Raw genomic sequence first — 27732 nt, 5'->3', positions numbered from 1 at the left:
GAATCGTAGGGTTTCTTGCTACTACGCTCGATTTCTTATGCTTATAGCAGAACATCTTCCGACCCCTGAGCATAAGGCTCTTTTTGCAAACTCATCAGTAGCTGAACCACCTCCTGTAAAAAAAAGATCTACACAAGACAAGACACAACCTTTAAATTCATGTAAGTTCCAGTACTTGTATCTGCTTTCATGGCCGACTTCATTCCTTTACCAGTTTTTGCTCTTCTCGGTCATGAACAACAACCTCAACCTCCAGTGGTACAAGCCACCCAGGCACAGACTTCAGATGCTCTTCCACTGCATGTAATACTTCCTGAATCTCAAACTATTCCTACTTCTGATGTAAGACCCCCAGTGGTTGATAGGGCTGACCATAAAGTTGTAGAACCACAGCTTCAATCCCAGGTCATAGAGCCAAACACAGAGTCACAACCTATCTCAAACTCTCCCCCACTGTCAAAAATGTTACCGATAAGGTTAGTTGGAAGTAGTGTGTTTTTAGATGTGGATGAACCCTCAGCTCTGCCTCCTCCCAAGAAGAGAAGAACATATAATGAGGCATCTGAAAGCCCATCCTTGTCCTCCCAACAAGACATGGACTTTGAAATGGCCACTGAACAGTTACTAGAGACATCCTCTCAACAGGATGAATCTATTGAAATTCGCCATCGGGCCATTACATCTTGTACTGAGTCAAACACCCTTCCATTACTCACAATGGAAGTAAACATACCAATAGATGACACTCGGGACACAGAGAGAGGAGTGCATATTGAGTCTGTTACAGTGCCTGCCATAGTTATGGCAGAAGAGCAGTCACATGCTTCAGAGGGAAAATCTGACTCTCAGCCACCTCTAATAGAGTCATTTTCTCCCCTCCCAAATCCAACACCTCTGGCTCCCTCACGGGATTCTCCACTCGCAGATTTATCTGGAAAAAGTGGAGGGCAACTCGGTCAGTCTATCCCTGAAGCAATTCAGACATCTATTTCCCATAAAAAGATAGATTTGGCTGAGGATCAGGACTCGCGAATTCCCATTGCACCACCACTGACCTCTCTTGAAGAGGCTAGGGTGATTTCAATTGCAGGTACAGAAGACCAACTACAGGATGGCTCCTCACGAGCAATTATACTGAGAGAAACACAAGCACGTGAGTTGAGCGAACCAGAAATGAGAGATATTCAGGTGAGCACACACACAGACACAAACACTGAAAACTGTTAGCTCAAATTGCTGCTCTGAATGAACAACTTGCTAAAAGTCAGGCTGAGGCTCAGACATTCAAAGCACAAGTGGTTGAACGGTCTTCTTTTTCCACCTCTGTCAACAATTAGTTGGCACTCATCAGGAATGATATCTCAGATTTGAAGACCACTGTTGTACCCAAGCTCAACTCCATTCAGGAATCTCCAACTTTAACAGCTGAAGACATTTCAAACTTCTGCTCTCTCCATATTAGAATGAATTCTCTTGAAGACCTGATTGAAATGAACCATTCACTGGACTCTTCCAGATTCTTGAAGATAGAAAAGGGCATGGAACATCTCAATGAAGGGATGAAGCACTTGTATTTCATGATAAAAAATTCTCACTGTCCTAATGAAGAGCAAATGACCTTTTTTGAAGGGCCGTCTGGTGGAGGCTCGGGCTCTGGAGGTAATGGAGGTCATGAAGGGTCTAAAGGGAAATATGTAGAGGATTCCTCAACTAAGGGGGAGAAGCAAGGGAGAAGTGGAAAAGAAAAAGAAAAAGATTCTTCTACTGGAGAGACAAGGAAGGATGATGATGTCTACTATAGTGGAGAGCAAGATGACTTCGATATTCTTGATGTTCCCACTGAAACAGTCTTGGAAGATAAAGCTGGTATCTTTGAAGCTGAAGAGGAAAGTAATTTTGAAGACTGGAAAGAGGAAGCTCCAGTGGATCCTGTTTTTGAGAAAGAGTTCCAGAAGCAGCAGTCAGAGTTGATGAGAAAAGAAGTTGAACTTAAAAAGATATCTCAGATCATTGACATGAAAAAAGAAATCCAAAGAACAGAAACTCTTGAAAAACAATGTCTTCATGACATTAAAGCTGAAGAAAGAAGAAGAGATGTCAATCTGAAGATTGGTGTAAAATGGGATGAAGAAAGAAGAGTACTTGATATACCTCAGCTGAGCACAAACAATGATAGGGTGTTTCTACATCTTCTCGACAAGCTGGAAATTTCTAATCTAAACAATGACATGTACATGAATGCTATCAAGACTGAAATCTCAAGGATCTCAACTGCTTTTGACAGAACATTAAATGAAATGAGCATATTTGTATATTGTCAGAGTGAAGGATCTTTCAAGGTATCACTTCACCTATTTGAGAATTGTTCTTTATCTAAGATTTGGGTTCTTCTCAACCAAGTCAAAAGAAGCTCAAAATTGAATGAAGTCTTTCGTGAAAGGCTAAAAGAGTTTGATAATAGGGCTAGTCCTCAAGTGGTCAACTTACCCTTTCAAGTAAGATTCTTTAAGTCTGACTGTCTTCAAATCTGCCATCTCGATTCACAATCTCTTAAAGACTACTCTGCTAAGCATCTTGTCTGGATGGAACATCATTTAAGAATAGCTAGATACTCATCTGAGTTGAAAACTCAAGCTGCTGATCTGATTCAAGCTTATTATGAAAAGAACATCAAAAGGTACAATCAGTTTAAGAATAAGCTAAAGTCAGTTAGGGTTCAACCAGTTAGACCAGTCAGTTTCTCTTCAGAAAGGGATCGTGTCTATGACAAGGAGTTGTTGCAAGATTTGGAAGAAGGTGAATTCAGAAGTGAAGACAACTGTATTCAAATAGCTCAAAACTTAATATAATATGCTTAGAGCTTAATTAATCAAAATAGACAAATGTATTCATATGTTCAGTCTAAAGGAACATCTATCTTGTATTCACTTATAAATTTCTTTTAAAATCTGGAAAATGTTAAATATAATCCATAACTTTTCTGCTATTTACTTTGCATTTTTGTTTATATCTTTTTCTTATTTGTTAGTTGAGTTATCCTCTAGGTATTTGTTGTTATTGTCTAACAAACAAATAGGGGGAGATTGAAAGGCATATGTCATAGCCTATTTGTTTATTCGAGGATTTAACTCAACTCAAATAAGAATGTAACAAGTAAATAGTGGATCTACCGTCAAAGAGATCTCACAAAGTAACATCTGTCAAAGGATTCAGAAACAATGTTCATCTACAGACTTGAGGAATTAAGTCACTGGAAGAAGTTCAAGAAATTGATCAAGCCTCAGTGATATAAATCAAGATTGTGGATTTAATCAAGTGTCATAGATCTTGTCAGGGTATCAGATAATTACAGGGTTTTAATATGAAGAAAATCAAGTTATCAAAGTCAAGACATGAAGAAATGTCACGGAAGTTAGTCATTCATGAACCAGACAGTACATCGAGTGTCAACATTGAAGTGGTGGAATTGATTCATAATTTTCAGAAGATTTTCAGAAGAATGGTTGCTGTTCAAGAGTAGTATTAATTCTCTAATAATTAATTAAGTCATATAATTTAATTAAGAAAATAAATTATATCTGCAAAGATTAATTTATTGATTAATTGATTAATTAATTTTGAATTAATATTATAAATTTTCAGAATTGATTTTGAATTTATATTCAATATTAATTCAACAAGACAATCATTTGAACTGGTATGACAATCAATTGTCATACCGAAAGTCATGCCAGTTCAATCAATTGTCATGCCGATTGTCTTGCCAGTTCATTCAATAGTCATGCCGATTGTCTTACCAGTATAATCAATTGTCATGCCAATTTTCTTGCTAGATCAACGGATTGTCTCACCGATTGTCTTGCCAATTCACAGATTGTCTTTCCAGCTCAATTCAGTTCTATTGAGTGAATTATAAATGACAACAGCAACAGATCATTAACAGACATCATTCAATACATTTCAACCAACTCAAGAACAAAAGAAGCAGCAGCCGCAAAAATATTTTATCTCTCAACTGCATTTCAAGTTCATTAATTTCTAGTCATTAAAGTTAAATCCAAACCACTAGGAATCATTCTCTTGTTCGTGTGTAACTATCTAGCGGATCAAAATCCCTAGAACTTAATCTCAAATTGCTTCTAGCATTTGATCTTTTTATTGCAAAATAGAAAAAGTTCATGTCGAATTTATTCTAGATTTGTGATAATTTATTTGAGATCAATCCCTTGTAAACGATACCGTCCTTGTAACACCTTTCAAGTTTAATAATAGTTTTATTTAACTTGAATTTTGTTTTACCTTTTTATTCCGCATTAAATTCGATTAAACGGTAAAATTTGTATTCAACCCCCCCCCCCTTCTACAAACATATTGGGACCTAACATAAACCTTTGGATGAAGCAACTTTCACTAGACTTGTAGGTGAAATAGGAATGTTAAACTCTTCATCTTAAGGCAAGAACTTAGCTAATGTTTTGCAGCAGATTAGTTTCTAGTTAATCAAAATTAATTTGATTTAATAGGAAATTAACTGAAATATGAACTATAAATATTTCATATTTCTCTGCATATTTATTTTTCATTTTATTTTTCATTTAGCTTGGAATTTTTCAAATTCTAAGAAAACTGTCTAAATATTGATTTACATTTTCAATATACAAAATTAGCACAAAGCATAATCAAAGTAATCAAAAGTATAGAGAACTGAGTTCTCGATAAGTCAGTTACAAGTCATTTTAAGACTTCTCGAATGAGTTCTCGATAAGTCAATTTTTTGACTTCTCGAGGGACTTCTCGATAAGCTTCATTATGACTTATCGATAAGTCATTGTAGAGTTCTATATAAGTGTTAACTTATAGAGTTCTCTACAACTACAATTTTAGACTTATAAATAACTCAGATCTGAGATTATTTAATTTAATAAATTATTTTAGTAAAATACTTTTGACAAAATTATTCTGATTTTATTTCGATTTATTCAAATAAATATTGGAAACAATTCAGTCCATTTTGGAAAAACTGGATATTTATTTGACATCTCGATAAGTCTTTTTCTAGTTCTCGATAAGACTCAGAAATATGACATATTGATATGTATTTATTTTCTCTAATATGACTTCTCGATAAACAAATTTCAAACATTTATTTTGAGTTCTCGAAAAGTCATTTACCTTTTACTATAAATACCCAGACATCTCGATATACACATCCATTACGCCTTCGAGATCTCTAAGTGACCTAATTTTCAAATCTAAACCGATTATTCTCTCGTTTCAAGCTCTTTCTCTCTCATTTTTCTTACCCATTCTTTCTTACTCAACAACAATGGCACTCAACAATGTTAGAGCTGATATCCCCAAGAATGGAACTAACTACCTTGATTTTACTGATGCTAATAAGGCCCCTGATTCTTTCAAGGGGTTTGTCAAGTTTTTGTCTGAATCATATCTTGCAGGTGCTTTAACTGCTAACCCAATCTTGTACTTGGATGTCCTGCATGAGTTCTCGACAACAGCTGTAGTAAGGACAACTCTGTATCCATGGTGGTGACTTGCTCAATTGGAGGCCAACAGATTGAGTTCAATGAGTTAGATGTGAATGCAACTTTGGGTCTTCTAACTGAAAATCTGGTGGAGGTGCCAACACAGGATGAGCTAGCTGAGTTCATGGATTTCATTAACTATATTGGAAGAATCAACCTGGAAAATCTAAACAAAACAAATTTGAGGAAAGTGTTAGGTCACACAACACTGTAGAAGGGGGTTGAATACAGTGTTTAATACAATCAAATCAATTTTGAACATAATTAACAGTAAACATATTTATTCAATATAATAAACTCTGTTACAATGGAACTGTCTCTCTCAGTGCTGAACAAATATCACTAAGAGCTGCTAGGTTACAATGTATGATCCTCTCGATAATGATAACACATATAGTGTAAACCTATATCTGTGTTGATATAATACACAGTTACAAGATAACTTCTAATTTATATGGAATATAATTATGTCTCCTAAAATATATCAGTCAGATATCTTATACAAGTCTTCTTATCTTCTAACTCTTTCCATGCATATCTTCTTTTGTTTTAGTCTCAATCTTCTATCCTGTAAATCAGCTTCATTCCTCAACTATAAGTCCTCCCGTACTTAAGTTCTGACATAACCTTAAGTTCTGATATGACCTTAAGTTCTGACTTCCAGTAAGTACTGATTCCAGTAAGTGCTGATATTTCCTGTTTGTTAAGATCTGAAAACTAAATATGAAACATATTAGACATGACATCTCAAATATATCTAACAATCTCCCCCAACTTGTAAATTATGCAAAAATATACAAGTTAATAGATTTGATGATGTCAAAAACATTTAAGTTCAAATGCAATGAGAGTTTAATAAGACTATTAACTACAGCTTACAGAACATGCAGCTTTACCATCATCACTGGATCAATCTGAATCCGTAATGATTCTTAACAAAATCTTTTACCAGCTTTTCTCAGAACTTCAACTAACTGTGCTTTGACCTGCATCAGTTCTTCATCTTTACTGTCACCAATTTGATAAATGGATGTTCTAAGAGCTTGAATTGATGTTCTTTCAAGTCCATCACCAAGTCTGATAACTCTAGGATGTGAAGAGTCTTCATTATAACATAAGCATCTTCCTTTCAGAATAACTTCCACCTTAGCAGAGTTCTTCAGCATAGGAATTTCTCTTCCATCATCTTCAGTAATCATTGTAATGTACTGAGAAGCCTTTGTACCAGAGATTCTGAGAAGATCTCTTATAGCCTTCAAAATGTATTCTGACCATCTTCTTGTAATATCATATTTTACTTCCAGAAGATAGTGAATATGTTGAAGCTCTTTGACAGACTTCTTTAACACATCAGTATCAGCTAGTCTGTAAGTTCTTCCATCATTGAGAAATAAGATCGATTTCTCTTTTAGATCATCTTTATCATGAGCATCTATCACAATTTGACCAGACAACACTTTGTCAAGGTGCTTTTGTTTGATTTGTTCATATGGTTTGTCTTTCAACATGAAAGGATCTCTTAGAGTAACTTCTACTCATGTTTGTATCTTTTCTTCATCAGAACCTAATCCAGATCTATCTCTAGGTTGCTTGGCTCTCAACCCAAATGTTGCGAGTTGATTAATCATAAGATTGGATTTTGGTTCAACTGGAGTAGCTTTCTTCCATAACAGCTTCTTCTTATCAGTAATTGTCATCTTTTTCAAATCAACTTGATCATTATCAGTGGTTGATGTCTTGATAGCTTGATCATAATTTGCCGTTTCTTTTGTAGCTTGTTGTTCTTCATTCTGAACAACTTGAGCAGTGTCAGAGGTTATTTTAGATTCTTCAATTAACTTTCTTCTTTTCATAATTTGAACAGTTTCATCTTCTATCAAATCATCATCATGCATTGTAACTTGATAGATAGGAACAGAAGAACTTATCTTTTTCTGAATCTTTAAAGGTTCACCAACCTTTTCTTTTCCTTTTGACTTGGGATCAATCTCAGTTTGTGATCTAGTCTTGGACTTTGAAGCCTTAGAATTTGACTTTTCCTTGATCACAATGCCTTTTTCCTTAGGCCTTGGAGGTTTCTTTGCATCAGAAGCTTTAGACTTTAGATTTGTCTTCTCAGCTGCAAATCTAGCTTCTTCCTCCTTGAGAGTTTCCAAATCCATTCCTGGATTTTGTTTCAGAAATAATCTTCTAGCTATCTCCTCATCAAGTGTCTGGATTTTAGGATCTTTGTAATAAACAGTAGTCTGCTTCCCCTTTAGCTTCAGAGTTTATAAAAAATACTGAGAGTCTTTAGATCCTGACTGAATCAGGATATCATAACTTGACATCAGACTTTGCTTATCAGAACTTGACTTCAGACTCTTAACATTCACAGCATCAAACTTGACTTGTTCTGTGTAGAAGATTTGCTAACATCAGAAATTACATTCTGTGAAGATTTTCCTTGTACTTTTCCTTGACCTCTGTTCTTATCAGAGTTTCCCTGGTCATCACCTTTGTCATCATTCTTCTTCAGTATTTGAGTAGGTGAGCATTTGGACTTAACTACCTTCTCCCCCTTTTTGGCATCATCAGGAAGTAAGAGAGAGAAAAGAAGTTCAACTGAAGATTGGATCTCATCCAATTGAGCTTTCTGAGAAGCTTGATTTTGTAGGACCTCAGTAAATTGGGCCTATTGCTTCTCTTGAATCTTCTCAATGGCTTCACCTTTCTCAAGAGTAAGTCTGATATATCTATTCTTGTCAAGCTTGATCTGTAAATCTAGCTTATTAGCATTTTCCTTTAGTGTATCAACCTTAGCATGAGTAATAGAATGTAGACCATGAAGACTTCTTGTACTCATAGCTGTAACCTTGAGTTGAGTCTTGAAATCAGAATTTGACAATAACTCATCAGCTTTTGACACATGCTCTGTTAGAATTTTGGTGCTTAGAATAAAATCTGATTATTTCCACTTCTTGGTCCACTCCACACCTTTGTGAGTATCCTCCCAAGGAATAGGTGCATCATGTTCAACAAATTTCTTTACCAATGCTTCCTTGCCCAGAATGGGAGCTGGAGTCTCAACAGAAACACTGTCTTCAGAACTTGAGGAATACTCATTATGTTCTGACAGCACTACAGTGTGTGAAGCAACTGGAGATTCAGGAATAACATCATCTACATTCCGAGCATTAGAATTTATCTCCAGAACTGGTGTAGATGGTATCTCAGCATCTAAGATTGAAGAGTTGACTGTAGATGGCTGAGCTGCTGTAGGAGCTTCCAAATAAAGAACAGTTGGAATGTGCAGCCTAGTGATATCAATTTCAGGAATTAATCCTGAACCTTCAACTGTTGTCTCTCTTACCGTAGAAACAGTAGGAGTGATCACTGTATTAGGAACAGTGTATTGAGCTTTAGCTGGAAGGGCTTCAATGATAATTGGCTCTTTTGAGATCAGAGATTCCTGATCCCCTTCCTCAGCTTCTGCAGAATCTTCAGACGGAGATTTAGCATTGTACCTCTTTGCCCTCATTTTCTTTAGTCTCCTTGCCAATGAAGGAGTTGCCTTTTCAGCAGAGTTTACAATTCTTTTCCTCTTCAAAGTATCAGAACTTTGAGCTTCAGCATTTAGCTGCGGGATTAACCCTTCAGCTTCTGTTTCTTTCTGAAAATTGACATTCTCAGCTTCAACTATCATAGGTTCTGAAGCATGAACCTGTGCTTCAATTGTGTCTCAAACCATCACAATTTATTATTGACCATAATTTTAATCAAAACATTCATCAAGAGATATAGTTCAAATAGATGAAGTAAAGATTAACAGACTACAATAAGAACATTCACATTCACATAATATGAAAGAAACAGAGACGAAATCTTGCAATCAAAGGAAATTTCTTTAAAATATCCAAAGAGCACTGTCTAAGATCTTATGAAATTTATAGATTTCATGCAAAATATTACAAGATAAGCCTAGTCTAAGATCGTGAACATCAATAACCTTAGTCCTAGAAGAAAACCTATCGACTAGTTCCTCCTGCTGCTGACAAAGAGTACTGCAAGACGGATGATCCGTTCTTGCTGAAGAAGAGCCTCTCTCCGTTCTTCTTCCAAACGATCAAGATAGAGTTGATAGTCCGTCAAAAAGAATAAGAGGTTTGTGTGAACCTCTTGTGGAACCAAGTTCCAGATCTCTTCGGGAATGGCGGTGACATGCCATTCCTGTTGCCAGTCATCACAACTAAACTCTACATTGAAATTTTCATAGTTCATAAACATGTTGAAAAGAACCATTTTTGTTTATGAAGGAGAAAAATGATGAGAATTAAAAGAGAGAGAATGAGTTTGTGTGAGAATGGAAGATGATTTGGCTGAGATGAAATGTCGGTTTAAATAGCCAATGGAATACCAAGGGACTCGAGGACTATTTAACGATTAAGAGTAGGAATAATGATGCCTCGTCTCCCTAGACCGATGTGTAATAATAACAGTCAGTAAAAAATGAAAGCAGGAGTTAATGGGCATGGGAAATAAGTAATAATTACTGTGCACATGCAGTTTTTCGAGACAAACACATTTACCACTAACCCTTAATGATTATGATTATTTTTATCTCACCTAATTATATTCTGATTAAATATGACCGTTCAGTATTTACCACAAATAATTCAAGTAAATAAATAATGCCACATAAGCATCAGAGTTTCCATCGGGATTTACGTCAGAACTTGACTATTATCAAAACTTAATGGTCATCAGAATATGGCTTTTGTACTCAAAAAGTGAATGTTTGTTTCTGTAATTCTTCATACAAATACTAACTTGTTTTCTTCAGAGTTTAATCATCAGAACTTCCATAAGAACTTGTCCTCAGAATTTATGCATATAACACTTAACTGTTTGTCAGAAACAACTTAATCACCACAGTAATTTTCATCATTCATATGGAGTGAAAGTGTGTGCATTCAGCAGAATATCAGATAAAGATTAAAGTCTGATAAACTTCAGTACATCTTAGAAATAAGGCATAACTAAGAAAAGTGCTTAATATCTGTCATCAATCATGAAGTCTACTATAGAACAAATTTATGCAGGAGTCCACCTCAACTGTTTGTGCTCATTTTATGCATCTTTTGAAATTTCTTTTTGTTGGATTTTTAATCGCAGCGGGACATGGTAAAACACTTTTACACATATATAATCCAAATAAAAGCATATAAATCGTGGTAAAAAATATAGGGATCGAATCTAACCTTTAAAATAATTCGGAGACAACGATCAGAGATCTTTAACAGTTGCTCCTCAAGTGTGAAGCACTCCACCGGTATCCACCAAGAAAACGATGTTAAGGAGGAGGAAGGAGGTGGAGAGAATTGGGTTTTCCAAACTTTTTGGGTTTTGGGGTTCGAATAAAAATAGGGTCTATAATAGTGTATTTATAGGCAAAATTTTCAGCTGAAATTTTCCCATAAATATTATTATTATTATCCCTTTTATTATTCTCATTAATAATTAAAACACCTTTTAATTATTAATCCTTTTTCTAAACACTTTAGAAATAATTCTCTCTCTTGATTTAATTTCCAAAAATTAAATCCTTAATTAATAATATTAAGAACTTTTCTTAATTAATTTATAATCAATTAAATCTCATTTAATCAATTATTAAATTTGCCAATTAATTATTTATTTCACAAATAAATAATTATTAGCCATTATTAATTAATTCCTCCACCATTAAATCATTCTCTTTTTATGGTGTGACCCTGTAGGTTCAATATTAAGCCGGTAGTAGAAATAAATAATAATAAAACTATTTTATCATTATTTATATAAATTCTCTAATTTATTAAATATGATTAATTAATTAATCACATTTATTCTACATCGTGAGGGATACTTCTCAGCATATCGCGACTATCCGGATAATACGAATTCACTGCTTAGAATACCAAGAACCTATTCAGTGAATAGTTACCGTACAATAAACTCCTTCTACCCTACAATGTCCCGATTAAATACAAGGCATGGATCTCATGTCAAGCCTATCTAATTTAATCACTTGCTTACTATTTACTATGCGTAGTTCTATGCAAATTAGAAACTCCTTTCTAATTTCATTCACTCTGGCCAGAGATTCCTGAACTAGCATAAGTGGATCAGCCTTGAACATTCGCTTCCTTCACTGGAAGGGGTAGATCCTTTATTGATCATACACTATCTTCGTGTACAAATTCCTATACCCAGTAGAGCCCTAATAATTGTCCCTGGAAACTAAGAACTAAACCAAAGCATAGTTCAGTGTATACAAGATGACTATGATGACCTCAAGTCTAAGGATACTTGTACAACTATCACTATGTGAACAACTGCTGACACGTGAGTGAACTCCATCAGTTGTTCAACTGTGCGAGTCATGTTCAGTGAACTTATTCTATAATAAGCACCTACATACTAGCTATAGTGTCACCACACAAATGTCTATGAGAACAGACATCCTTCATAATGAAGCAAGCATAGTATGTACCGATCTTTGCGGATTATTAATTACCAGTTAATAATCCTATGACCAGGAACTATTTAAATTTAGAGTTATCATCTTTTTAGGTCTCACTATTATGATCTCATCATAATCCATAAAAATCTTTTCTCTAAACTATGGTATATCTTATTTAAACACTTAAATAGATAGAGCCCGTAATAAAAACAAAACAAGTCTTTTATTAATATCAATGAAATCAAAACAGATTACATAAAAATTTATTCCTAAATCCTAATACATGATTGGACTTAGGACATATTCCTAAGAATAGAACATTCATTATTCTCAATAATAAATGAAAATCCAGCCAAGTCTAACATGGGAATAATATTCCTCACAATCGAGGGAACAAAATAACAATTATTTAAAATAATAGTCTTGCCCATAGGCATATGTAAATGAAATGATTCTACATCTTCAGCAACAACTCTTGCTCCATTTCCCATCAGTAGAATCACCTCCTCTTCCTCAAGAGTCCTACTTCTCCTTGGTCCCTGCAACAAATTGCAGATTTGAGAACCACAGGCGGTATCTAATACCCAAGTAGAAATTTAATTTAATGACATATTCACTTCTATCATGAACATACCTGAATCAGAAGCGGTAGTCTCACTACCCTTCTTCTTCTTCAATTCTGCAAGGTAAACCTTGCAGTTTCTCTTCCAGTGCCCCACCTTGTTACAGTGAAAGCAAACAACTTTGCTCTTGGGGTCTTCAGCTTTTGGTGGAACCGGCTTTTCTTCACCTACTTTCTTCTTCTTGGAAGAGTTACTCTTCCTTTTCTTAGGATTGGAACCTTCACCAATTAGAAGAACAGAACTCTTCTTAGGGGAAAATTCGATTCCGCAGTCTTCAACATGTTGTGGAGTTCAGGCAGGCTGACATCCAACTTATTCATGTGAAAGTTCACAACAAACTGCGAGAACGAACTCGGAAGCGATTGCAAGACCAAGTCTTGGCTCAGCTCCCCATCCATGGCAAAACCAAGTTGTCCAAGACGTTCAATCAAATTGATCATCTTAAGTACATGGTCATTCACAGATGATCCCTCAGACATCCTACAACCGAACAACTCCTTCGATATCTCATACCGAGCTGTCCTCCCCGCCACATCATACAACTCTTGTAGATGCATGAGGATAGTGTGAGCATCCATATGCTCATGTTGCTTCTGTAGCTCAATGTTCATGGAAGCTAGCATGATGCATTGAGCAATATTTGCATCATCTATCCACTTACGATACACAACATGTTCATCATTATGTACATCACTAGCAGGTTCAGTAGGCTTAGGTGAGTCAATCACGTATTTCAGCTTCTCAATCCTGAGAACAATTCTTAAGTTTCGAAGCCAGTCAGCATAATTAGGACCAGTCAATTTGTGAGCATCCAGTATGCTCCTGAGTGATAGTGCAGAAGACATAACGTACAAAGTAAATCTGTAAATGATAAATACATAACAACACTTAGCAAATATTCGATTTCATTTTAAAACACTATATGAATCGGGTCTTTATTCATAAGTGGCTCCCACTAGTTTACCTAATTTATTCAACCCCCTACGTGAAAAATTAAGCATTCATAATGCTAGTGGGAATAGGGATCCTACATTCCATTACACAACCCCGGCTGTAACACGAACCGCCATGCAATGTTCAATAGGCAGACAACTCTTGTCAATTACATCTTATGTTATTCCCTAATCAAACTTTAGCCTCTTGAATAATTGAGTCTCGGTTGTGGCACGACAAACTCAATATTCTAAGTCAAGTCTAACCCAACATTCCGTACAGTTGAATCAGTCCCCAAAGGCCCATGGCTGTAGCACGTACCGACCTTTAGATTCTTATTCAATGTACACATCTCTATGTAATAGACAAGTATTTCTTATTTCGAAATCAAAGCCCTCGGCTGTAGCACTAACCGACAATGATTCAAAAATAAGAACTACTTTTCTATCATGTTGGAAGGCTATGACCGACACAAGCCCGTTGTATTATTGGCCAATTACTACTTGATATTATTTAAATTTAGAGGGATTATATTACGTTACAATCATAATCATATTATAAAGAGATTCTTCCTTTTAAATTAAATATTTCAAATCAATAATCAGATGATTCCCAGATCGGGTGGAGCATTGTCAAGAGGCGTCACTTAATAACCCTTTCTTACAGATAGAAATCTGTTGTTGACAGAATCATCCTTTCTCTCATATCGAAAATTCATATTCAATTACGTGTTTCATAAACACAAGAATCTCATGATTATATTCATAATATTATTATTAAGGTTATGAAATAATTTCACTATACTAGGTTGTCTAACAAACGCCTTATGTTCATTTAAGTTCACCTAAATCTATCATCGCATGATAAACTAAGCATATATCACATATATAAACATGAATAAACATCAAGGTAGGCATTTTATATCATCTAGCATATTAGTCTAAGCATTATACGTCTCTATGTATCACATGAAGCATTTAAAAGCAGTTAAAACAGTTAAAAACAGCTTTAAAACACTTCCGGGAATATAAAAAGTTCAAAACTTTTATATAAACTAAAATTGATCACTCCATTAAATCCGTCTCGGAAAAACGAATCCAACGGTATATTGCACACCCAAAACGGAGTTACGAAACTCCCAGAAAATCAATTTTAATATGGAAAGTCGGACTGTAACGCATTACAGGAACGCGTTGCAAGCCCTGTAACGCATTCCGGTGATGCGTTACAACCCTTTAACCAATTAAAAGGTGTAACGCATTCCGTGAATGCGCCACAGGGTGTAACGCATTCCCGGAATGCGCGACACCCTTTATTTTATTTTTATTTTTTTTCTTGCAGCAGCCGCCTTTTCTCTTTCCTCGGAAAACGAGCCTGACAGAACCTGTACCTTTGTCTGCCTTCTTTTCTTTCCGTGCAATCAACACAGCAGACAGTACAGTAACAACACAGACAATACAAACATATATATATATATACTATATATACATATATTTATACTAATTTAATTACGAATTTAATTACAAGAACTTCAAAAATTCATAATAAAAAATCTATACATCATAAAATTATGAAAAAAATACCCAGACGATCTACAACACTTGTAGAACCCAGATCAACATTCAAAATTATTATGAGAAACGATTTCTCATCAGACAAAATTAATCCATAATATAACTTGTAAAAATCATAATTAATTCATACAAGCACATAAAATTCTGAAATTTTTACCACAGATCTATATGAATACAACCTATGCTCTGACACCATTGTTGGATTTTTAATCGCAGCGGAGCATGGTAAAACACTTTTACACATATATAATCCAAATAAAAGCATATAAATCGTGGTAAAAAATATAGGGATCAAATCTAACCTTTAAAATAATTCGGAGACAACGATCAGAGATCCTTAGCAGTTGCTCCTCAAGTGTGAAGCACTCCACCGGTATCCACCAAGAAAACGATGTTAAGGAGGAGGAAGGAGGTGGAGAGAATTGGGTTTTCCAAACTTTTTCGGTTTTGGGGTTCGAATAAAAATAGGGTCTATAATAGTGTATTTATAGGCAAAATTTCAGCTGAAATTTTCCCATAAATATTATTATTATCCCTTTTATTATTCTCATTAATAATTAAAACACCTTTTAATTATTAATCCTTTTTCTAAACACTTTAGAAATAATTCTCTCTCTTGATTTAATTTCCAAAAATTAAATCCTTAATTAATAATATTAAGAACTTTTCTTAATTAATTTATAATCAATTAAATCTCATTTAATCAATTATTAAATTTGCCAATTAATTATTTATTTCACAAATAAATAATTATTAGTCATTATTAATTAATTCCTCCACCATTAAATCATTCTTTTTTTATGGTGTGACCCTGTAGGTTCAATATTAAGCCGGTAGTAGAAATAAATAATAATAAAACTATTTTATCATTATTTATATAAATTCTCTAATTTATTAAATATGATTAATTAATTAATCACATTTATTCTACATCGTGAGGGATACTTCTCAGCATATCGCGACTATCCGGATAATACGAATTCACTGCTTAGAATACCAAGAACCTATTCAGTGAATAGTTACCGTACAATAAACTCCTTCTACCCTACAATGTCCCGATTAAATACAAGGCATGGATCTCGTGTCAAGTCTATCTAATTTAATCACTTGCTTACCATTTACTATGCGTAGTTCTATGCAAATTAGAAACTCTTTTCTAATTTCATTCACTCTGGCCAGAGATTCCTGAACTAGCATAAGTGGATCAGCCTTGAACATTCGCTTCCTTCACTGAAAGGGGTAGATCCTTTATTGATCATACACTATCTTCGTGTACAAATTCCTATACCCAGTAGAGCCCTAATAATTGTCCCTGGAGACTAAGAATTAAACCAAAGCATAGTTCAGTGTACGCAAGATGACTATGATGACCTCAAGTCTAAGGATACTTGTACAACTATCACTATGTGAACAACTGCTGACACGTGAGTGAACTCTATCAGTTGTTCAGCTGTGCAAGTCATGTTCAGTGAACTTATTCTATAATAAGCACCTACATACTAGCTATAGTGTCACCACACAAATGTCTATGAGAACAGACATCCTTCATAATGAAGCAAGCATAGTATGTACCGATCTTTACGGATTATTAATTATCAGTTAGTAATCCTATGACCAGGAACTATTTAAGTTTAGAGTTATCATCTTTTTAGGTCTCACTATTATGATCTCATCATAATCCATAAAAAGCTTTACTCTAAACTATGGTATATCTTATTTAAACACTTAAATAGATAGAGCCCGTAATAAAAACAAAACAAGTCTTTTATTAATATCAATGAAATCAAAACAGATTACATAAAAAGTTATTCCTAAATCCTAATACATGATTGGACTTAAGACATATTCCTTTCACTTTTTACAGTGGCTTCTCAGTGTAAGTGAGTCACAACTGCTTATTAGAATTTATTCTATTATCAGAGTATTTCTCCAGTAATCAGAGAATGTGAAAAGTCACCAAGAAAAATTTATTTTCTTTTCTAATGCATATTACTTAATACCAGCAATGCACTTGGGTCTTCCCTTTCACATATTTACTCTAGATCTCAAAGGAGTACCTGATTTTTCTTTTCTTTTCTTTGATAAGTGAGGCTTATCAGCATTTAGTTCATCCTTAAGATTTACTGACATTAGAATTTGACAGATAAGAAGCAAGAATCTAGTTTTTGACTTAGTAATAAGATACACAAAGTAAACTTGACTAAGCTCAATATCAGAATTTTCTTGTGTTAATGAGTTTCCACATAAACAATTAATTCAAACATGGGATTTCTAGTATGTTAAAGACTACTAGATCAGCATCTGGCACAGTTATCCTCATTGGATTGAATTGTCACAAAACATTCAAAATACTTATCAGAGTATATAGATCCACATTAGATAACAATCAAATTTAATGAATTTTAATTTAAGCACAGATTACATGAAGATAAGACAATCTGTAAATACTGATCATAAAGTCTGATGCATGAGAACAAAAACTAAGCAGATTTAAAGAAAGAATCTGAAACCATTCCAAGTTCATTTACCAGTCTTGTAAAAGTAGCTTCACATAGTGGTTTTGTGAATATATCTGCTAGTTGTTGATCTGTTGGAACACAATGCAATTTCACTGTTCCTTTCATCACATGTTCCCTTATGAAATGGTACTTAATGCTGATGTGCTTTGTCATTGAGTGTTGAACTGGATTACCTATCATAGAAATAACACTTTGATTATCACATTAAATAGGTATTTTAGAAAATTCTAACCCATAATCCGGTAACTGATTCTTCATCCAAAGAATATGTGCACAACAGCTTCCTGCAGCAATATATTCTGCTTCTGTAGATGATGTGGAAATTGACTTATGTTTCTTGCTAAACCAAGAAACCAATCTGCCTCCAAGAAATTGGCAGCTTCCACTAGTGCTTTTCCTGTCTATTTTGCATCCTGCAAAATCTGCATCTGAATAACCTATTAGCTTAAAATCTGATTCTCTAGGATACCACAATCCTAGATCAGCTGTACCCTTGAGGTACTTGAGAATTCTTTTCACATCTATTAAGTGAGGTTCTCTTGGATCAGCCTGAAATCTTGCATAAAGACAGGTAGCATACATGATATCAGGTCTACTTGTAGTTAAATAGAGTAAAGAACCAATCATACCTCTGTAGCTAGTAATATCTACTAATGAACCAGTATCTTTATCTAAATTGGTTGCAGTGGCCATGGGAGTGGATGCAGTTGAACAATCTTGTATTCCAAATTTCTTCAGTAAATTTCTGATGTACTTGGATTGACAGATAAAAGTACCTTCTTCATTTTGCTTGACTTGAAATCCCATAAAATAGTTGAGTTCTCCCATCATACTCATTTGATATCTTGACTGCATTAGTTTTGCAAACCTTTCACAGAATTTGGCATTTGTAGAACCAAATATGATATTATCAACATATATCTGTACCAAAAGTAGGTCCTTTCCATGGTTGAGGTAGAACAGTGTTTTATCAATTGTACCTCTGTGAAATCCACTTTCCAGAAGGAATTGAGCTAAAGTCTCATACCATGCTCTAGGAGCTTGCTTAAGGCCATAAAGTGTTTTGTCAAGCCTATAGACATGATTTGGAAATTTTGAATCTACAAAGCCTAGAGGTTGTTCAACATAGACCTCTTCTTCCAATTCTCCATTAAGAAAAACACTTTTCACATCCATTTGAAAGACTTTAAACTTTTTGTGAGCAGCATAAGCCAAAAAGATTCTTATGGCTTCCAATCTAGCAACTGGTGCAAATATTTTATCATAATCAATACCCTCCTGTTGAGAGTAGCCTTTAGCAACCAACCTTGCTTTATTCCTTGTAATTATGCTATCACTGTCAGTTTTATTTCTGAACACCCATTTTGTGCTAACAATGGATCTATTCTTTGGTCTTGGCACTAGGGTCCAGACTTTATTTCTTTCAAATTCATTTAACTCTTCCTGCATTGCTTGCACCCAATCAGCATCTTGAAGAGCTTCTTCCACTTTCTTTGGTTCAGTCTGAGATAGAAAAGAGTGATAGAGACATTCATTTGATGTTGCAGTTCTAGTTATGACACCTGCTTCAGGATCTCCAATTATTAAGTCAGGTGTATGTGATTTGGTCCACTTCCTTGTAGATTGAAGTTGACTTCTAGAATTGGATCCTCCCTCATGATCCATGTTGTCTCCATCAGCATTTTCTGATACTCCCCCTGTAGTTATGCTCTCTGAGAATTCAGAATTTGACTTGGATCCTTCAGGATTTGAAGTATAAGAGTTTCCAGAAGTATAAGAGTTTCCAGAATTATCAGAATTTGGCTCATCAGAACTAGATGAATCAGAACTTGAAGAGCCAGTGACAGGTTCTGATGCTTCTTGAGAGTCTTGAGATGTGGTAGGATTTCCAGCTTGCTCCCCCTGGACAGGTGCATTTTCCTTTGGAGTTGTTACCACAGTTTCAATGACATCAGAACTTAACCCGTTAGAACTTATAGGATCAGATTTTAAGTCATTAGAATTTGCAGAATCAGAATTTAAGTCTTCATTTTCAAATCTCAGCTGATCATGATCATTGAAATCTTCAAGTCCAGTAATCTTCTTATCATCAAAAGATACATTGATAGATTCCATGACAACCCTTGTTCTTAAATTATAGACTCTGAAGGCTTTTGTGGAAAGTGGTTATCCAACAAAAATTCCTTCATCAGCTTTTAGATCAAATTTTTACAGCTGTTCAGGATGAGTCTTAAGAACAAAACACTTGCAACCAAATACACGAAAGTATTTCAGATTTGGCTTCTTTTTCTTCACCATCTCATATGGTGTTTTCCGTGCTTGTTTATGAGTGTAGCATTCTGTGTAAAACAAGTAGTCTGCAGCTTCAGCCCAAAAGTAGGTTGGCAACTTTGCTTCATCAAGCATAGTTCGTGCAGCTTCAATGAGAGTCATGTTCTTTCTTTCTACAACTCCATTTTATTGTGGAGTTCCAGGTGCATAAAATTTATGTTTGATTCCATGCTCTTTGCAGAACTCTTCCATGATTGAATTCTTGAACTTAGTGCCATTATCACTTCTTATAATTTTAACAGAATCTTTGACCAACTTATCCAGCTGTCTGGCATGATCAGTTAGAGTAGATGCAGTTTCATTCTTCTTGTGCAAGAAGTACACCCAAGTGTACCTTGTGAACTCATCCACTATAACCATAGCATATTTCTTCTTTGCAATAGACATGACATTGACTGAACCAAATAGATCAACATGCAGTTGGTGATAAGGCTCAAGAATTGATGACTCAGTTTTGCTCTTAAAGAAGATTTTCTTTATTTTGCCTTTTGACATGAATCACAAAGGCCATCAGGAGCAAATACTGATTTTGGCAGTCCTCTCACAAGATCTTTCTTTACAAGCTCATTTATGTTGTTGAAATTTAAATGAGAGAGTCTTTTATGCCAATTCCAGCTTTCTTCAATTGATGCTCTACTCAACAGACAGATTGCAGAACCATCAGTACTTGTTGAAAGTCTGGCTTCATAAATGTTACCATGTTTGTAACCTTTCAGAACTACTTTTCCTGTAGAATTGCTTACAACTTCACAGTGTTCTTCAAAGAAATCCACATGATAACCTCTGTCACAGATTTGACTCACACTTAGCAGATTATGTTTAAGTCCTGAGACAAGAGCTACTGTTTCAATGATGACATTCCCAAGATTAATATTGCCATATCCCAGAGTTTTTCCCATGTTGCCATCTCCATAAGAAACTCCTGGGCTAGCTTTCTCCACAAAGTCTGAGAGCAGGGCTTTATTTCCAGTCATATGTCCTGAACATCCACTATCCAGTACTAGGATATTTTCCTGTTGCCCTGCAATCACAAAGACCACTAATGGTTAGTTTTAAGGACCCAGACTTGCTTGGATCCTTTGGCTTTTTTAAGTTTGTTAGCATTTGCAGCAGATTTAATATCAGAGTTTATGCTAACATGCTGTTTATCAGAACTTATATCAAACTTTGCATCAGACTTTACACTAGAAGGAATTAAAGTAACTTTCTTCAAAGAAGGTTTTATTTGATAATAATCATAGTACAAACTATGATATTCCTTACAAGTATAAATGGAATGCCATAAACTACCACAATGAAAACAAGAATTTTGTGGCTTAAACCTAACAGACTAACTCTAAACTCCTAACTTAGAAGGTAAAGAGTTTATATTCTTATTCTTCCTGCAAAAAGAAGCAAGATGGTTAGAGTTTCCACAGTTATAACATTTCTTTCTAGGAGCATTAGGAACAGGCATATAATTATTGTTTTTATTCACACCTTCCTTTCCATTCCTATTTTTCCTAGCCGCCTTTACCTTGTTGACATTCCTTATTTCTTTCAGCTTATGCTTAAGCTGCTTCTTAGTCATTAAGCCTATGCTAACTTCAGCTGGTTTATCCTGTTCTAATTTGTCAGAAGTTGACTTTTCCTTAACTTCTGTCACAGACTCTTTCATCTTTTCAGAACCAGACTTTACAGTTTTAGCTACAAACTGAACATGATTTACCTTTGGCTTAGCAGTCTGTTTAACAATAATTGGCTTAATTTGTTCAGTTCCTTTTTCACTTTTATCATCTCCATAACCTAAGCCCTCTTTCCAGTTTCCACTACTTAATAAGTTCTGAGTTGTTATGTCAGAGTTAGTCCAAGTCCTGATAATCTCTCTTTCTTTTTCTAACTCAGTTTTTAGAGATTGATTCAATTTTAGCAATTCATCTCTAACATAAAAAGCATCCTCTCTTTCTTTCTGAGTTTGATGGAACATAACTAACTCTTTTTCCAAATAGTCATTCCTTTTCTTATAAGCAAGATTTTCAGAAGTTAATCTTTCACATGTTAAAGTTTGATCTCTGTAACTAATAAACATGGTTTTAAGATATAATCTCAACTCAGTAATATCATCAGTATGAAAATCATAAGTTGTTTGAGGTACCTTCAATTCAGCAGTTTCAGGGTTGCCATCAGCATCTGCCATTAAAGCATAATTCACCTCATCTTCAAAATCTGAAGAGTTTGTCCATCTTTTCTTCTTTGTGACAAGTGGCTTGCCTTTGTCACTCTTTCCTTTCTTACAGTCAGGAGATATGTGGCCTCTTTCACCACAATTGTAGCATTTGACATTTGAGTTGTCTCCTCCGTCAGACTTTGCACTTTTGCCTTCATACTTTCTGAACCCTTCCATATCAGAACTTCCACCTTTCTTGGAAAACTTCTTTCCCCTTCTGAATTTCCTGTAGGCTATCTTTGTGATACCCTTCACCATAAGAGCACACAATTTCATCATCTCTTCATCAACATCTATTTCAAGTAAACTTTCAGTTTCTGAATCATCATCATCAGAACTTGATGATTCTTAATCAGACTTTATGATGAGAGCCTTTCCTTTGCCTTTCTTTGAGACAGCCACCTTAGGGTATTCCTCCTCAGCTTTTGAGTCAAAGTGCTCATACTCTTGAGTGAGTATAGTCCTCCTGTTCTTCTTGATTGCATCAGTTCCCTGGCATCTTATCTCCAAAGCATCCCATATCTCCTTTGCAGTCTTGCAATGAATTACCCTGTTTGACATGACATTATCAATGACACTATGCATCAAATGCCTTACCTTTGCATTATTGGCAATGGATGAGATATCTTCAGCTGTATACTCACTTTTCTCCTTTGGTATGGTCTTTGCTGGCTAATCTGCAACTACAACAGAGAGCTTGGTTGGCTTATGTGGTCCTTCATTAATTCTATCAAGGTATTCTGGATCTGTAGCTTCCAGAAACATAGTCATCCTCATTTTCCATATGGGATACTCAGAAGGTTTCAGTATGGGAACCCTAATGGTCTCATATCGATTATGGATTTATGTCTTTGGAGTTTCTTCAGTTTTGGTGGGCTTGGTTGGAGTTTTCTCTTCTTCAGACATGATTGTTTTGGGTTTTTACTGTATGTGTGTTTACAGATAAGCTCTAATACCAATTGTTAGGTCACACAACACTGTAGAAGGGGGTTGAATACAGTGTTTAATACAATCAAATCAATTTCGAACACAAGTGACAGTAAATAAATATATTCAATATAATAAACTCTGTTATAATGGAACTGTTCTCTCTCAGTGATGAACAAATATCACTAAGAGCTGCTAGGTTACAATGTCTGATCTTCTCGATAATGATAACACATATAGTGTAAACCTATGTCTGTGTTTATATAGTACACAGTTATAAGATAACTTCTAATTGATATGGAATATAATTATGTCACCTAAAATATATCAGTCAGATATCTTATACAAGTCCTCTTATTATCTAACTCTTTCCATGCATATCTTCTTTTGTTTTAGTCTCAATCTTCTATCCTGTAAATCAGCTTCCATCCTTAACTGTAAGTCCTCCCGCACTTAAGTTCTGACATGACCTTAAGTTCTGATATGACCTTAAGTTCTGACTTCCAGTAAGTACTGATTCTAGTAAGTACTGATATTTCCTATTTGTTAAGATCTGAAAAATAAATATGAAACATATTAGACATGACATCTCAAATATATCTGACATAAAGTATGGTCCTTCTTGTTTGATTCTATAGTAAAGGTCTTCACCTGCAGGAAGATAGGGTATGACAATATATCAAGTGTGGTGCAGAAGTTGGTGTTCTCTATAGCCCACAACAGACACTTGAATGTTGGTTTATTGATCCTGGAAGAACTTGCCACCAGACTCACAATGCCCCTAGATGCAAGAGGTAAGGAAAAAAATTTTCCTAGATTTATTATGTCTACTTTAAATCATAAAGTATCAGACATACATTTGCTTAATGGTATAGAAAACACAAAATTAGGCAATAGTAAGCAAGTGTCTAAAATTATATTTGGCTCACTTACTACAAAGAACAAGGTAACTGTAAGTCTAAAAATCACTCCATTCATGATGAAGAGGTTTAAGACTTACCCTTACCCCATGCCTGACATGAGGTCAAATGTTGAATATAGTACAACTATGGCTCTCTTCCCTGTGAAAGTACAAACACAGGATAACCAACAAGTGCCTTCCCAAGCTGAGACCACTTCTTCTATACCCCTTGAATTTAGGAAGCCAACCACCTCATCCTCTAAAAAGGGTGAAGTGAGTAAAAAGAAGAGAAAGCAGGCAAACCGAAAAATCATAAATGAGAGTGGTGAGGAACAAACAGAAACTGAGTCACCCTTGGTCAAAAAGAAACCAAAGAAGGATAAAAACTTAGAATTGACCACTCAAGCCACCTCTGCATCATCCCAAAAGGATGTAGTTGTAAAATAAGGACATGAACAAATTCTAGGGACATCCTCTCAACTGGGTGTCTCTATTGAAAAGAGCACTCTCCCTAGTACATTATGTAATGAGTCTGCACAAGCACTTGAAGCAATTCAAGTGTATGGAAGGAGAAACAAGGATGACACACACAAAGAGAGCACATCTTTTGAAGCTCCCTCACTTACTCAGGGGGAGTTGCCAACACTCACTTCTGATCAACAAGTTCTTATCTGTAAAATTTCTTCTTCCTACATAGCACTTGAATCTAATTCTCAGGTGCAATTCCACTCAAGTGACTTGGTTCAAGAAACCTTGCTCACCACCCATATACCAAATCTAGATGGTGAGAGGCTACTAGATGGAGTAGACCTTGATGATACCATCACAAACATGGGGGATTCATCGGTTTCACGGAAGAGCCCATGGTGGTTACTAATGCACCTTCATGTGTAAATCAGCCTTCACAGGATGTTAGGTTTGAGGGCAGTACTCCTGAGGGGGAGCTATCTAAATCCTCTCCAATTCCATTGGAGATTCCTGTTACAGGAACAACTCCCCTCAAAACCCTAGCTGAAATTGCACTAATAATTGAAGCTAGGATTTCAATTGCCAATGACCCTGCTATGGGAGAGGCAAGTACATCACATTAATGTGACAGTGCTCTGCAAGAAGCACAAGGGTTTGAGGCTGGTGCACATGACAGTATCCCAACCAAATCCCCTCCAATTGAACTGGAGGTTCCCACCACAAGTGGAGAACAACACCCTGTCATAACCACAGTGCAAACTGTGAGTCAAACTGTGACTCCTGTCACAAGTAGTTCTGTTACCCTATCACCTTCACACCCAACCAATCAACCTTCCACCTCTCAACCATAAGAACCTCATCCTATTTCCCAATGGTTACAAGAAACAGCAGCTCAACCCTCCACTATTGATGATATAGTGGTTGGTCAACTTGATGGCCTTGCACAAATATCACAGCAGCTTTTCACATCCAACATGTCAAACCAAGACTGTCAGGCCATCATGCTTTCCTATGAGACAAATGTTGAAGCTCAACAAGCCAAGATTGTTAATGAAGCTGGTCATGGTGCAAATTGTGATGCATGGTTGGACAAGGAATTTTTAATTAAAATGGATGTTGTATTAGCTCAGTTCAGGGAAGAATACCTAACTATCTTGGGGAGCAATGCCAGATCCTTATCTCCTCAAGAAGTTTATGATGCAGTCAATGAAGTATATAAAGCTTAAATCAAAGCTTTCCACAACTTTGGAAAAGCACTTCAAATTACTTTGACTGGGCATCAGGATAAAACCATGAGGATGGTTAGAGAAAAGATGGACCAAATCATCCCTTCAAAAATAGAGATCAGAAGACCGGACAAACAGGGAAGGATAGTAGACCTCAAATTCATGAGTGTACAGTTTATGGGAAGAAACACCCGGGGAGATGTAATAAGCTGGATGTGACTTGTTTTAGGTGTAATCAGAAAGGGTATTATTCGTCAGAGTGCCCAAATGGAGCAAGGAAGCCTGAATTAACTTGTTTTAAGTGTGGAAAGGTGGGCCATATGGCCAGAAACTGCAAGGAGCCTGTTCAAAAGGCAAATGTTCTTAGGATTGCTAAACCCCCGCTTCTCCCAGCACAAACAACTCAACCCAGAGCTAGAACCTTTAACATGAAAATAAAAAATGCGGTGCAAGATATGGATATGGTGACATGTATGCTCATTATAAACTCAGTAGAAGTAAAAGTGTTAATGGATTCTGGAGCAACTAGATCCTTTATTGCTGAAAGTATTCTTGATAGATTAAAATGTGTTGCGTACCCTCTTAAACCCAATTTGATTATAGAAGTAGCAAATCAAGAGAGAGTTATTGCTAATAGAATTTGTCCCAATTGCGATTTGATTATAGAAGGTCAGCAGTTTTCCGCTGACTTAATTCCTTTTAAGTTAGGAGAATTCGACGTTATCTTAGGAATGGATTAGTTCTCTAACCACGAGGCACAAATCGAGTGTAAAAGTAAGAAGGTGAAGTTAAGAACCAAGTATGGTGACGAAGTGATATATAAGGGGAAAAAATAAGAGAAAAAGTTTCTAACGGCTATTTAGACGAGGAGATTGTTATGTCAAGGATGCGAAGCTTATTTGGCTCATGTCAAAGATATAGTGGAAGAATCCGTAAGGATTGAGGATATTCCAGTAGTAAGAGATTTTCCCGATGTGTTTCCAGATGAATTACCTGGACTACCTCCAGATAGAGAGATCGAGTTTACGATTGATTTGGCTCCTGGAACGGAACCAGTATCGAAAGCTCCCTATCGTATGGCGTCACTCGAGATAAAGGAGTTAGCAGCGCAGTTACAAGAATTATTGAATAAAGGAGTAATACTGTAACACCCCCAAATTCGAGGTCGGGGATCTGGGTTGTCTCGAGTTCTATTTCCCTTAAAAACACTTAATCTAAATAAACAACCAATTACTGCGTACTGTGACCCCACAATATACACTCACACACCACAAGTTATAGTCTCAGAGATGAATACCAAAATAATATAGGTCATTTTATTCCATAATAATAAGTCATGACACCTAAAAGGGGTTTCTGAATAAATTTGCATATTCTTTGCCATTAATACAATTCATAATAAGTCTGGTACATCAACAGTTGAGAACCTAGCCTATTGGTAGTTCCTACCTCAGCTACAGCGGCATCAACGCCTACAGGAAACTGCGGAACGTTTCCTATCCGCATGCGAATTGGGAGCTTGGTTATGTTCATCTTGTCTATTTGTTGTTGTATGATGAAAGAGGAAAGCAAGGGTGAGCAACAAGCCCACCGAGATAATATGTATAATAATTAACAATATATGAGCATTCTCATAGTACTCATGAAAGTCGTGGTCAAAAAGAAATGAACCAAGTTTGATATCTTAATATGATGAAGTCGTCAAAATATTTAGTATATGCACACATATATACTTTTCAAAATCTTTGAAATCCTCTGACATGTATAATATACACAGAGTTCCAGTTTATAACTGTATGAAAATATCATTGCAAGGTGATCTCATATATCTAACCTTGTCTCAACGTTTTTCTGAAAATCTTTGTCATGCATAAGATAATCATTAACTAGATATAAGTTAAAAAGACGAAGTTACGAGATACTCCAATATACTTATATCTTTTTCAAATACTACTTGAACTACCACCGTTCAAGGTATAAATAGTTCATCCCATAGA

This window comes from Apium graveolens, chromosome 2 (assembly GCF_009905375.1).
Source record: "Apium graveolens cultivar Ventura chromosome 2, ASM990537v1, whole genome shotgun sequence".
NCBI classification, from domain to species: Eukaryota; Viridiplantae; Streptophyta; class Magnoliopsida; order Apiales; family Apiaceae; genus Apium; species Apium graveolens.
Note: the sequence above shows the minus strand (reverse complement) of the source record.